The 14,660-nt window shown below is 35.4% G+C and overlaps 1 long non-coding RNA gene across 1 annotated transcript; it reads left to right on the top strand.

Annotated features, from left to right (window-relative positions):
* The first annotated feature begins 2,092 nt into the window (after window positions 1–2,092).
* LOC140245100 (uncharacterized) lies at window positions 2,093–8,468 on the top strand. Its single transcript, XR_011902321.1, has 4 exons — window positions 2,093–2,199; window positions 4,658–4,733; window positions 6,654–6,806; window positions 8,450–8,468. It is a non-coding gene; the product is annotated as an uncharacterized lncRNA (long non-coding RNA).
* Window positions 8,469–14,660: the final 6,192 nt, after the last annotated feature.

Below are 14,660 nucleotides of genomic sequence, written 5' to 3'. Positions count from 1 at the left end.
TGGTGAATTTACCAATGAACTTCAATTTTTAACTTAAATTATTTTTAGTAGAGTGACAAACAAAGCCCCTGGAGCCGAAACCCATGTCTTTTGATGCGATTCGACCGTTAAAAATGACAACATCTATAGTATTACGTGCTCTTCTAATGCCTATGCGTTATACACATAAAACGAGGCGACAGTAGAGTGTGGTGAGGCGACAGTAGAGTGCGGTTTGGTCATATTTGTGAATTTACCGATGAACTTGTATTTTTAACATTAGTTATTTTTAGTAGAGTGACAAACAAAGCCCTTGGAGCCGAAACTCATGTCTTTTGATGTGATTCGACGCTTGAAAATGACAACATCTTAGTATTAACTGCTCTTCTATTGACTATGCGTTGTTAAGCAGATAACTAAAAATATGTCACAATATTGCAGTGATAAAGTTGAAAAATATTAAGAAATTCAGGTCCTTGTGCGTTTTTGCTATCATTTTCCTTACACAGCCATTTTAATATTATGTGGACGCAAGCATGGAAAACTCCACATGCTTGTTTGTTTGTTTTATTGTTTTACTCAGTTGATGTAACCATGTGCAGACAAAGAAAGTGCTAATCGAGGAAGAAGAATAAATATAAGGAAATGGAAGTTTTGGCATTAGTCTGATGGTCCTCGAAAGGAAAAACAAATCTTGATATTGTAGATTGCATGTGTTGGTTGTTGCAGTGGTTAGTAACGTGCGTGTTGTAAACTATGGAGATGTATAGGCCCTCCCGTAAAAAAATTCTTTGTTTTTCCTTTTGTAACATCAGATTTGGTAATCAAATATTAATATCTGAATGGTGCAAGTGATAAATACTTCTTTGATAATACTTTCGTGGCCTTGTATTTTGTAACAAAAAAAAAATGTATTTTATAATGACAAGTTTAGATCTAATTTAGATTTTAACAGAGATACTCAGATTGTTCTAGTTGTTAGACTTGGTATTATCGTCATTGCCCTCATAACTTCACATACTATAGAGCAACACTAGGGGCGGGGGTATTAATCACATTCAGTGATAATTCTAGTTTGTGCTTATCATGAATTCTTCTTCCATTTTTACCCAAAAGAAACCTCTGCGAATATCGACAAGAGTGCACCCCCGGAAATACCAAGACAGAGACCTACACAAGGTTTGTTATTGTTGTTGTTGGTGGTGGTGGCGTTGTTGCTGTTTGTTGTTGTTGTTGTTGCTGCTGCTGAAAGTCTTGTTGTTTGGCTTTCAGTGTGGGAAATAGAAGATGCAATTGTCTACCTGAACATATTTAGGATATTTCAGGCCAACACTTGGATTGCAAGTCTGCCACTGTATGAAAATCAACTTGTGACACCTGTATGGGCCCCATTTAATAAAAGATGTTAGGATGGCAACTATTGCTGAAATGGCAACTTCCCATAGCAACAACCAATCAGGAACCTGGGTTTTTTTGTTAAAGGTTATGCAAGACACCAATGTGTTAATATAAGAAAAATGTGTTGCCATGGTAACCACTCATTTTTGTATCAAATTGAACCATTTAATCTATGAAGGTGAAATTTGGTGTGTATGATGGTCTTTAAGTGTAGTTACGCAAAATGTCCCTTGTGTTTGTATCAGACAATGCATTGCCATGGTACCTCACTTTTTACCCAAACCTTGTGGAACTCATTGTCAACTCTGTAATTGTACAGTAAACTAAAATTATTCTGTTTCCAATTCGACAAGTGCACAAACTTGGTATTAACGTCAATGCCCTCATGACATCACATACTATAAAGCAACACTAGGGGCGGGGTATTAATCACCTTCAGTGATAATTCTAGTTTCTTCTACGCTTAAGGGCGAGACACATTTTGGCATTTGCCTTTGTAAAAAAAAAAAAGAGTGCATCACTATGGTCGACACCCCTCATGATACATTTGTAGTTTATTCCAGTATTACTTCGTGAAGATGTATAAGTAAGATTTATACAGCATCAAGTATGAAATATCAGGTTCACAGCTTTAACACATAATATAGTTTTTATACTCACCCTGCTTGGATCAATCGTTGCAGGTGCCATCAGAAAACTTCTCCAAGAGATTAATGTGGAGAATGTCACCTTGCCCATGCATAAGAAAGCTCGGTACCACGTGTGGTGATGTATTGGAATACCGGGACTTTGAAACCCTCATACATCCCAATTGGTTGAACGGTAAGGTATGTGCCAGCATGCATTGTTATATGTATGAATGCAATGTGTGTTGATGTGAATGTGTGAGGTGAGTGTAGTACTGAGTATTTTATCTATCTATCTATATATATATATATATATCTACATATATATATATATATATATATATATATATATATATATATATATATATATATAGATAGATAGATAGATATATACTAGCAGCACCCGTGGGAATCCACGGGTCTGAGGGGTTTCATTTTTTCTCATATATACGATTTTGCACATAAAATAAAGAATTATATAGATAAAGAATGATGATAAAGAACATGAAATAAAGAGAAAAGTTTTCTCATTCTTTCGTTACTTGTGCTCTCTTCTACCCATGACCACCGTCCGACCCCCAAACACACACACACATTTTCTCCCCCGCAGAAAAAACAAGCAAACAAACAAACAAACAAACAAACAAAAACAAACATTCAGAGAAACATTACCAAAAGCGCTTAGATTCTCCGAAAGTTCTGCCCACAGATTCTTCCCGTCAAAACGGGGAGATAATATTGACACTATGACTTTGATATTAATATAACATATTCCTATACCCCCTGCTCTTGCATCCATGCAGGCACCCGAGGGAATCCACGGCTGGTGTCAAGGCCTAACATTTTTCTTCATTCCTATTTGTTTTCCGCCGTTATGGGAGAAAAATATTATATTTTCGTCTTCAATTGCTTCCTCCTTTTTGTTTTCAATCACCAAAACTTGGTTTGATAGATCATAGAATCATCCGTTTATCTGCTTCAGACTTTACATCATCATTATTATTATCATATTATTCTTCTTTAGGCCCCTATTGTTATATTGTTATTATAATTATTATTGTTATTTTGGGAGGGGGATCATAGTCATTAGGTTTAATAAGTAATCACCCGTGGGAATCCATGGGTCTCAGGGCCTCGTAATTTTTCTTTAATATTTCTTTTCCCACGTTATGGGAGAAAGAAGATTTTTTTTTTTTTTGTCTTTATTTGCTCCCACTTTTTTTTTTTTATCACCAAAACTTGGTTTGATGGACCATAATAAGAACCACCCATTTCATTTCTACTTGTAACTTCAAAAATAGGCGATCGCCAATCTAGGTTTTTCCCCACGTCCGCTCATCTTATGAATATCATGTTTACAGCAGCTATGCAGTAAACGAATGGACAGCGGCACGTGTTTTATCTGATATGGAAGGGTACGATAGGCAAGTACAAATTTAAGTGGATATATAGCCGTCCTAAACAGTCTTAGTACAATGATACCCGACTTGAGAGTACAGCTAAATGATGAACCCGAGCTGCATAATATCCTGCAGTTGTGCAAAATACAATAAAATAACAGCCAAGAAACGTAATAGCTGTTTTATTAGGGAATTAAGTTGGCCACCTTGAATGAACTTTTAATTAGGTCTACGTTTAACTTGGGAAATTGTGGAAGACATTGTATTTGAGGGTCCTTTGTCCTTAGCTGTGGAGGCTAGCTTTTTAAGTGTGAGAAGGGGAGCTGAATTTTAGATCTCGCCGAGTATACAGACCAACGTAAAGCTATGTATATAGGGGAAGAACATTTTCTGAAAATGATGATTATAGTCTGCTGCTCATCATCAGTCAGTCCGAGAGAATAGTCTTCGAAGTCTGAAATATCTTGTGACACTTTGATAGATCTGGTGAATATGTAACTTTGGTTACAGAAAAAAAGCTGCCGAGGTCAGATCCGAATTACACACCAATTGTTGAAATCTCCCTATGTTGGAATGATGGTGATGACAGTCACAAAAATGGGACTGTGAGAACAAGCCCACAGGAGTGCAATTTGGTGATGCCTTCCCCGCGTATCTCTCTCTCTCTATATATATATATATGTAGATATATATGTGGGCGTATAATTATGTATATTGATATATACATACAATGTATTTCTTTTTTGCTTCTGTGTGTGCCATGCCATAGCATTACACATTCCCTTGAGAAGATGACATTACAAAACAAAGTATACAAATGAATGTTCCCACCAGATTAGATCTCAAGGTCTTAAAAATGAAGGAAATATTGAGCTATTTGCTGGACAGTTTAATTAAGGAATTCTCCATTTTTTGTGCATTATTTTACTGCAAAACAAAAAGTAGATAAGTACATGGGAATGTTGACAACCAAAGCCTCAGAAGCAGATAGGAAAGTGGTATATGAACCAGTGCCATCCATTTTACTTTCAATAGGTGACTTTTTTACTTTGTTCTTTATGTACCCTGGGGCAGAGTGCTGATGATTGTAGTTCCTCCTTAATTTGTAATACATTTTTAATAATTTCTTGATTTTGTGAATACAAGATTTTGTTTAAAAGTGATAACCGGAAGGTTTTGTTTCTTTCTTGGATTATATTTTGTTAGGTCATAAATGAGTACCTCCATCTTCTTCGAAATGAAATCAATGTACAGGACTATGGACATGTGTTCATCATACCCTCGTATGTTGCTGTACAGTGGAATGTCCGTGGAATGGCAGTTCAAGAAGGTATGGTCACGAGTTTTGCAGGCAATGTTTTTCTACTGTAAAGCAGTTGTGTTATTACGAACACAAAAGACTTTAGTTACTTTCATACGCAGTTGCTAAATATGAAACTTACGTATAGCAGTTGATGATTAGCTCCAGTCTTGACCTCACAACGCATGTTCACATGTGCACAAAACTTTAAGATGAAACTTAAAGGACAAGTTCACCTTCATAGACATGTGGGTTGAGTGAATGCAGCAATATTAGTAGAACACATCAGTGAGAGTTTGAGGAAAATCGGACAATCTGTTCAAAAGTTATGAATTTTTTAAGTTTCTGCTCAGTCACGGCTGGATGAAAAGACTACTATAGCTTGTGATGTCACATGAATACAACTATATAGAGAAAGAATAAAGAAAATTCAACATATTTCCATTTTTCTCGCATAACAAAAGAACACTGGACTTCTCTCTTTCAGAAGGCAGGGGGAATAATATTACCCTTAACATACGTCAGTAGCAAGTCGAAGAAATGTGCACTTTATTCAAAAAGTAAAGTTTTGTGAAATTCTCTTTTTATTTTCCTTATGTAGTTGTACGCATGTGACATCATACACTGTAGTAGTCTTCTCTTCCAGCAGTGACTGCGCAGATACTTAAAATATTCGTAACTTTTGAAGGGATTGTCCAATTTTCCCCAAACTTTCACTGATGTGTTCTACTAATATTGCTGCACTCTCTCAATCCTTATGTATATGAAGGTGTACTTGTCCTTTAAGAGTGAATCCTGCTCAATTTTTGTACAGGACTTGCAGAATCTTGTCACATAACCTTTAATATACCCATGCAAAATAGCGCAGCTGGAGGTTGACCCAGACGCAAACTCACAAGTTCGTTGATTATTGTTGTGAGGTGATGTTGGGCACTGGTGTGTATATTGTGTAACAATCTTTGGGTTTGTACTCAGATGAGTGAGTATCAGCACTCATAATATTGTGGGGTTTTTTTTTTTAGAGCGAGAGAAAGAGAAAGAATATTTTGGGCAATAAGGTCAAAAATCAAATGTAAAGCGTTGAGTGACAACGTGAAAATTTTATATTTCCTCATATCTCGAAAATGGTTCAAGGTAGGCCTATACATCATTCATGGAACTTAGTGAATATGCAAATACTGATTGGCAGTGATTGTTGCGAAAATGTTATGGTCAAAGGTCAAGGGTCAATGGCCAATCAAAAGGTCAACTCAAGCTTTCATTATTTCCCTACTATGTATGCGTTTGGTTTTTTTTTCTTGTTTTGTATGAGCCTGTAGTAATTTCACATTTTTATATTCATGTTATATTGCATATAAATATTGTTTCTTCATTTTTGTAAAATCAATTTTAATTCAGCCTCTGGCTGTGTTCAATGATTTGTTAGATAAAGGTGCTTAATAGTAATAATAAAAAAATACTAACATTATTCTGTGTACTCACTGATGATGTGTTTCTAATCATCAACTAATCTTTAAGATTGCTAGCTTTTGAGTGCACCTCACACGGCACTTAACTAGAAGCTAATCATCAAGAGTTTAATTTTGAACGTAAACTTATGTAAAGTTTAGGAACAGCAAGTGAATGCAACTTTTCTAATGAAGCAAGTTAAAGTAGCAAGAGTGGGTTTGTGTAGTCTAGTAACAAAGAATTGTTGGCAATTAAAAAAGTATGAGAAGATAAAGCTTATCAACTGCTTGAGCAGATCGAAATCTGTCAAAAGAACCAATTCCACGCTTTGAAAAAAAAAAATCATAAAATATAAAATGCCCGCATACATCGATCCTCAAATCGTTGAAATGATGTATGAAAAAAAACCACATATACCTCCTTGAAATACTAGACATTGTAAGGAATGACGAAAAGTTGTCATTCACTTTAAAATGAGAGTATTGGTTTATTTACCTGTAGGTGACCCTTTCAAAGTTCAAGTGGGCATTTATGCCAATCAACATTAGACAGAGCCACTAGATCCTTCTTGTGGCAAATGTTCCAGAAATGAAAATGTCTGTTCCTGACTCCCTTCGGGATCTGATCACACCATCTATACGTGGACAAGTTCAGGTCAGCTTTTCAAAGATAATGTGCAGAATGCCAATAGACATATGTTATGTTTTGATATCGATCTTTTATTCTTAGAATATTAATTTCAATGGTGTTTAGTACGCCATTCAATGAATTTATTACAGTGAGTATATAAACATGTACATTCAATTTTTCACTCACAGTTCTGCAAATCAAAGGAACATTTATTATGTGTATTGACCTATATTCCCTCAGGTTTTTAACAATTGACCCCAGACTTGACATGTGCAACTACTATCATAGGAGAAGAACAAACCCCCCTTGTCTCTTCAAAGATAATGTACAGAATGCCAATGGACATATATGTTATGTTTTGATATCACACTTTTATTCCCTCCATTTCAGTGGTGTTTAATGAACCATTAAATGAATATGTTATAGTGAGTACATTGTCATGTACGTACATACATTTCTTTTTCACAGTTCTACAAATCAAAGGACAATATGTTTATTGACCTAACTCCCTCATGTTTTTTTTTTTTTTTTTTTTTTTTTTTTTTTTTTTTTTTTTTTTTTTTACAATTGACCCGAATTTCAATTGCTTTCATAGGTAGAAGTACAGACCACAAGAGTGTTTTGTAGTCAGGATATCATAACGCATAACCATGGCAGCATTACATTTTCATTAAAAAAGATTATTACTTCACATTTGGCTTCTTCAGAAAGTTTCAGCGAAGAAACACTAATTTCATACAGTGTAATATTGTTAATTGAAACTGGAACATAAAAAAAGATGCAAAGTCTGACTGACACGGTTGTCAGTTTATAGTTGCCATTGCAACCAGCAATAGCAAAGATAGCTAAATCATATATCAAAATGTCTGTAATAAGATTTGAGGAAAAGTCACCAAATTTGGACAAAATGGAATGAATGGCGAAGGAGTGGCAAATGACACCGAATCCTGAAATGCACTAGAAAATATATCAAAAAAAGGCTTTGTTTTAAATTTCTTATTGCATTGTCACTTGATACTTTCTCAATTAAGGTTCATGAGTTTGTTAATGCTGGGAGCGTGCCTTCTATTGTCAAGCAATGAAAACTGTCTCGCCACCCCTTGATCATGTTATCGTCGGAAGGAAAACTTTGAAGGTGTTTTTCTCGAAACTCTGATTTCCTCAACCACTTGACATGCGCTAATATAATCACTGACATCTCCGCAATTGAGTACTTTTACGAGTTGTACTAAATATGACATTAGAGTAGAAGAGTAAGGGAATGATGTCATGCCATTTTCAGAAGATTGTCCTCCCCCGACCTTCGGATCCTTTTGTTGTAGCGGGTCACATATTATACTTGTGATCTCCAATAGGGTATTTGGTTAACCTCAACATAAGCCAGGAAAAAAAAAAATCAAATACATTTTTTCGTCCATAAGAAAGATGTTCTATGTGTGTGTCTAGATCAACGCTGATATTTTTTTATGAATTACAAATAGAGTGTTGTCATCTATTAATAGATCCAATTACTTAAGTAATGCCAACAAGTTGACTTCATTTTGAAGCTAATGAGAGTCAATCCCTCATCCCCACCACCTCAATCTTATCTCCTTTTTTGCATTTTGGCTGTAGCTCTTCAGTAAACCTTTACCTTTACCTTTATCTGTTTCTGTATGTTGGTAAAGGCACTCCATGGCACAGAGGGCCCAAGAAACAGGGGAGCTCCAAGGTGAGTAGAGCCATGATGAGTCCCTGACGTCTGCACTGCAGAAGGATGGAAGTTCGTGTGGTGCCTTTGTAATGCTGGTAATTAAACAGGACTAGCATTCTTCTTTATTTCAAATATTCTGTGAACAAGAACATGTACTAATATATTCTTTTCTTGTGCCCATCATGTAAAAGTGAAGAGGTACTGCATGCTTTCAGGTTGTTTATTTGTCCATCCCATAACACTTAATTGCAAGTTTAGAGAAAACAAAAACAACAACAACAACAAACAGGCTTTTATGTTGGCTGACCATGGTATCTGCTACAGAGACTAACAACTAGTCTAGGGCTAAATCTCTCAAGATCAAAGGTTTGATGTGAATTGCATAGATAGGTATGCTAGTACTACAGTTAACAAAAAGAATATGGCCTACACGCATTTAAAATCATGGGGTTAATCATAGAAAAGAGTAGAACTGAATTCTCACCATATTTCAGAAATGGCTAAAGGTTTATCTTCATGAAACTGTAGGCCTACTCATATGGTTGTACTGACTGACAATAATTTTCTCAGGAAGTTCTTATGCCTCAGATACGCCATAAAGTGTCACCTGAGGCATTATATATTTTCAGGTTGTCCTTCTGTCTGTCCTTTCGTCTGTCTTTCTGTCTGTGTGACAGTTGAACTGACCTGTCTTTTGGGAGTTGAAATGAATATTTCCTCTGAATGCTGTGTTGCTATTTTCTTACAAGGTCAGTCTAGAACATGAAATCTTAGTGTTATGTGTCTGCAGTAATGACATTTATTACTTTGACAACGTCAATTACAGATCCACTTCATCTTTTACTTACAACAGCTTTGTTAATGGTCCTTTAAAACCAGGTAGACGAGCTTGATGATTTCATGTTAATATCTTATCAATACTAGTTGACTATAATAAGACATTCACATATAGATTTCATACACTAGAATCTGAATTTTACATGTTTCAGCATGTTGATGTTCCAAGTTTGCTTATTGATATTATCACATTTGTTGAGCCAGTCTCCTGACTCTTTTTTAGGAATATGTTTATGATTGTATTTCCTAATTAGATGTAATAGTACACGTGATTGGTTACGTATTTCTTTACTCACATAAATGTTAATGAATGTACGTATATATGTGTATATGTGTGTGTATATATCTATATATATATATATATATATATATATACACACACAAACAAACATACATACATACATACGTAGTTATGTTCATTAATCATTATTATTATTATTATTATTATTATTATTATTATTATTATTAATATTATTATTATTATTATTATTATTATTATTATTATTATTATTATTATTATTATTATTTGTCTTTGTCTTTAGAACGCATTAGCGATCACAAGAGGTCTGAATCCAGCTAGCCTTGGTCAGGTACATGCAAGAAATATGAGGGATATGTACTAAGGGCATTACTGGCAGCAGCAGTGAAACCACCCAAGCAAAGACGAATCTGTGATGCTGTGGGGTGCAGCAAGCCCCCTCTGCCAGCAGACTGGGTTTGTTGTGAGGTGTGTGGGAGGTTGTGTCACCTCATATTTGTTGACATCTGCAGACCTCCAAAGGGTGACTTTGTATGCCCTGTGTGTAAGGCACAGTATGAGTAGGTGAATATAGAGGACCATCTTCCATATGTGACCGTGCATCACAAAACAAAACAAAAAGTCATACACTTGATTTTACGTGAGGACTCTTGAAAGGGGAAATGGGTCAACTGAGTCAATCTTGTGTGTTTCATATTTGCTGAAAGAGCTATCCTTCTACATAATTCTTTAGTTTGGGATCATAACATGAATGTGAAATTGTGTTTTCAGCAGTTTTTCTTCAACCTTTTTGGAGGAAGAGTAGAACGATCAGGTATGTCCCCTTTTCATTTCTTGAAATTATTTACACACTATTTACTTTTAAGTCTAATAACTTTAAAACGATAAGTCTACTGATTTGAAAGTTGACATTAAACATGCATAGAATATGTTAAAGGAGCATGCTCAATTTCAGCTTAATCTGATAATCCCTTCATTGTGGTAGCTCCAGTGGTTTACATTCATTGCACAGCTAGCACGGCTTGGTAAAGATTAAATGCTTGAATAGACCCTCTTTTCTCAATTCACACTTTTCCAGAGTGTGTGCTTTCGTTCTAGTATTTAGATAGGGTAGGGGAGTCCATTTGAATTGTGTGATACATCATTTTAAAGCTTAGAGTCCGCTCTTTAAGAATCTGCCCTTAACTAAAAATCAATGTCTGGCAACGTTTTGTTGGTTTTGTGATGCACGGTCACATTATGTCACATAATCATTCTGGATGGAGACATCAGTTCTCCAAGTATATATATTATAATGCATTATTCTACCAAGTGGGATTTCTTGAAAAAGGCTTGCATTAAGGTCATAATGACATTTCAATCTTGTAAAGATAACTTGGGGAAACAGTCTCTTCTGCCCAAAATTAGTATACCAAATCATAAAATCATAATTGTGTATGCAAAATGGCGGCTGAATCAGCATAGATTGCAATTTCAGAAATAAATCTTCTCCAACCATCTTATTATAGGAAATATGTAGTATATCATGACAAAATACCATAGGCACATGCCAGTAAATGTTTTCCTGGCTGTATATCAAGATCCTTTTATTTTCAGTGAATGTTTAATGTAATTGATAGAGACTTTATCCTGATATGAATGCATTTGTACATGCCTTTATACAGTTGTTCATACTCATACTTCCATGAAATGCAATGGAATTGATAAAGGAGACATGGCCCTAAAGTCTAAGTGAAAATTTTACACATGTGCCCAAGCTTAACCCCTCGATCGCCCAAGTCCCCATTACACAAAACAGTAAATGCAAATGCATTTGTTATAAAAGCATAGATGATTTTCATCAAACTATCACTAATGCCTGTTCTGAAAATGTGCACATATACCATTTAGGACATTCCTTTCTGAAGTTGCTAATTTGCATATTTGGCTACAACATGCTTGTGAGAAACATGTAATAAGATATTTTCTTGTAACCCTTCATGGTTAGTAAGGAGCACCTGAACAGTATTTAAGTCAAGTATATAGTATTAGACAAAATAATGAAAACAAAATAAGTAAAAAAGGATGGAGATCCAGTATACAAATGAGATAAGATAAGTATTAATCATGCTGTTATCTGTTTTCGTGATATCTTGTAGAAGTTGTAGATTCATTCGTCCAGTTCATGCACGTAGTTAAGACCTTATAAAATCTTCAATCAAATCAGTAGTTTACCCTCTCAATTACCCTTATTTACAAACAAATTATTTCATATATTTTATTCACTTATTCATTCATTGACCTTGTACCTTATATTCTTTAAACTTTCATCAACACTCAATGAACAGTTTGTCTACACTGAATGTACAGGCCTTCTCATAATGCATGGGATAAAATCTCTTTTGCCTTGCAATTTTCAGTTCTTTAAAAGAATTGTTGGTAACGATTCATGAAGATTAAAAAGAAGTATTATTTGGTGGCCATATTGTTTATAAGTGTAAGAAATGGCTTTCTGGGCATTACTAAGATTCTTTTTAAGAACTGGGTATTTCTCTTGCCCATGTAGCACAAACGATACATAGTAATCATTTTTCCATCATAGCTGCCATTGTCCTGATCGGTGTCTTTCGCGTACTCTGTCAAAATTTCCATATGGCTTGTAAATGTAAATCAGCTTTCCCTAAGAAGCACAGACGCAAAGTGCTGTGGTGTACTCGTATTATCTTTCCGCAGATTTGAGCCATATGACCCCCAAAACTGGCACCACAAAATGTCTGTGTCAATGTGCTTGAATTATGTTTAAAAGTCTGATTCCCCTAGTTTTTACTGCCACATGTGCTTGCACGCTATCACATTTTTCAGAAATCCCACTTGAAAGAAATACAACTATGCACTCTTCAACTATAGCACCAATTGATTTATCCTAAAACTGTTGCAGCTCAAAGTCATAGAAGAGTGCTAGCTTTGCTGTTATGTAAATTTTATGTCAGATTTTTTTTTTCCAATGCAAAAGTATGAGAGTAGGAATGATGCGTCACCATGGGCCACAAAGCATTAAGAGTGGCACAAGTGCATCACCAGTTTGTTTATAACATGCTTACCGTACATTCTGTATGCAAAGTTGTGCAGTATAGGTCAGATTCTTGTGAGTAGCAGACAGTATGCTACCATGGTAAGAGTATATAATGGTGCAAAATCAACAACTTGATATTTGTCTCCAGCTAGTAGACAATTCCGACGAAATATGTTTCATGTGATCATTTTGAAAATAAGATGTGTAAGACTTATTTATGACAAGCCAAAAGCATGTTAACAGTAACATGATTTCAGTTATTGTTTTCTCCAGTGCAAAAGGATAAAAGCAAGAATGGTTTGCAAGCTTTGACCACAAAGCATTAAGAGTGGCACAAGTGCATCACCACTGTTTGTATTCAACATGCTTGCATTCCGCAAAGTTGTGCAGTATAGGTCAGATTCTTATGAGTAACAGACAGTATGCTACTATGGTAAGAGTTTATTATGGTGCAAATTCAACAAGGTCTTGCAATTTGATATTTGTATCCAGGTAGTAGACAATTCAGAGGAAATATGTTTCATGTGATTATTTTGAAATTAGGTTGTGCAAGACCTCTTTATGACAAGCCAAGGACAGGTACCCAGAACATGATTTCAGTTATTGTTTTTTTTTTCTTCCACTGCAAAAGTTTGAGAGCAGGAATGGTGTGTCAACATAGGCCACAAAGCATTAAGAGTGGCACAAGTGCATCACCATTAGTTTTGTTTATAACATGCTTATATTCTGCAAAGTTGTGCAGTAGGCCCTATAGGTCAGATTCTAATGAGTAGCAGACAGTATGCTCCCATGGTAAGAGTGTATTATGCTGCGAAATCAACAAGGTCTTCCAGCTTGGTAGTTGTCTCCAGTTACCAGAAAATTCATACGAAGTATGTTTCATGTGATTATTCGATCCATCTGATCCTTTAAGTGAGGCCTCTACCAGACATAGACTTGAAGCATGTATTAATGATATGACAGCTTGGATGATACGGAACAAACTCAAACTGAATGATGGCAAAAGTGAATTCATGATAATTGCATCAGAACATCTGCCAGCAAAGGTCCGTAGTCAATCATTACGAATTGGACGTGTCAATGTACAATCTGTATCAAATTGTAGGAATCTGGGAGTTTATTTTGACCATGAAATGTCAATGGCGACGCACATTACAAACACATGTCGATCTGTATATTTGCAACTACACGCAATATTCACATAAGTATCAGGAAATCCTTATAAAACAAAGTTGCAGCCTCTGTTATTCATTCGTATGTTTTGTCTCGTATTGATTATGGAAATGCATTATTGTTCAAGGCTTCATCTTACCAACTGGCCAAACTACAGCGTGCTCAGAACTCTGCTGCTCGGGTCCTCAGTGGAACATCTTGCTTCTCCAGCATTACCCCAGTTCTAAAAAATCTTCAATGGCTATAAGTATCCAAGAAGATAGAGTTTAGAATTTTTCTTCATACATGGAAAGTATTACATTCTTCAGCTCCAAAATATTTGCAAAACCTTGTTTCAGAATACGTCCCTGGCAGAAATCTCCGTTCATGTAATAATAAACAATTAACGGTTAAAAGAACAATCTCCACTCTCGGAGAAAAAGCCTTTGTTGCTGCAGCCCCATCTCTCTGGAACGCTCTTCCACTGAGGATCCGATCAGCAGAGACCATTGAAACATTCAAAAAGCTTCTGAAATCACATATTATGTTCGCATCTTGTTTTGATTGAATTTTCAACGAATTGGTCATTGGGTGTACATCTCTATCTATCTCTTTCTTCTTTTTCAACCTTCTTTTGTACAATTATGACTACGATGTATGTTATTCTTTTTGTAATTACGACATTTTGCTCACAACATCTAAAATAAGCCTGTTCTGTCAATGTGGCCCACAAAGTATTTAGTAGACAATTAAGAGGAAGTATGTTTCAAGTGATTATTGTGAAGTAAAGTTATGTAAGACTTTTTTTTAGACAAGCCAAAGACATGTACCGAGTAAAATAATTTCAGTTATTTTGTTTTCTGATGCAAAAGTATGAGAGCAAGA

This window comes from Diadema setosum, chromosome 22 (genome assembly GCF_964275005.1).
Source record: "Diadema setosum chromosome 22, eeDiaSeto1, whole genome shotgun sequence".
In the NCBI taxonomy this organism is placed as follows: Eukaryota; Metazoa; Echinodermata; class Echinoidea; order Diadematoida; family Diadematidae; genus Diadema; species Diadema setosum.
Note: the sequence above shows the minus strand (reverse complement) of the source record. Positions and strands in the feature narration are given on the sequence as shown.